We start from the raw sequence: 904 nt of genomic DNA, 5'->3' as shown, positions 1-904 counted from the left end.
TTTTTCTTCTTCTTTACCACCCAGTAGAGGGTGGAACGGGTTGCGCAGAAGCCACCCGTTGAGGGGTCACTGGAATGGTGATCTTTTCAAGGTAAGAATAACTTTATTCAAGGAACTGAACGCAGTTGAAGTGTGAAGAGGCTTTGTGTCTTGTGTGAGTGACGGGGTGGTCAAATCTTGACAGAAAGATCTGCCATTGGTGTGAGTCGCCATTCCCAAGAGACGGCCACGCCCGAGACAGCTGCCAGACGGCGCCTATCCACGATTGTTGAAGGCAGGAATCACCACTTCCCCGAAACCGTATCCCCCAGCCGTCTGAGACAGCCGCCAAGACCCCCCCCCCCCCCACGACGCTCTGAATTCGCGAGGCCCTCCGCCGACGTCCTCTTCTGCTGCTCCCTTTGTAAGAGTCGCAGCCGGTTTTCTTACACTGGGGCCAACATGGTGCGGCAAAAATCAGAGGCACTGATTCCCGGGAGTCTGTGGTAGGAGCCCCAAATTCTGCTTAGGCGCCTCAGCTAATACTGTCCGGCTGCTCCTCAAACGCGAGGAGCAGCAAACAGCCCCACATTCGACGTTACATCGACGGTCCGACAGCGGCAGTAGAATCCCAGGAGGGAAGACGGTGAAATGCCTCCTCATGCCGAAGAAGAGGCAGCATCAGCAGGAGTCCCAAGAGGTGCCGTCAATACAGAAGAAGGCAACTCGGCGGGTGACTCGTCTCTTAGCGACTGCAGATATCTCAAAGTCCTGTCCTTGGTGGAGATGAGACGAGGTGAGGACTTGAAGGTTCAGCTGTGGCGGTTTCTGCGGTGGGGAGAGAGCTGGAGAGATGTTGCTTAAGTGCCGTAGTAAGGATAAGGATAATGTGAATTTGTGGGATATACCTATAAGCTGAATTTGT

The sequence above is a fragment of the Penaeus monodon genome, chromosome 27 (genome assembly GCF_015228065.2).
Source record: "Penaeus monodon isolate SGIC_2016 chromosome 27, NSTDA_Pmon_1, whole genome shotgun sequence".
Taxonomy (NCBI): Eukaryota; Metazoa; Arthropoda; class Malacostraca; order Decapoda; family Penaeidae; genus Penaeus; species Penaeus monodon.
This window is presented reverse-complemented; position numbering follows the sequence as displayed.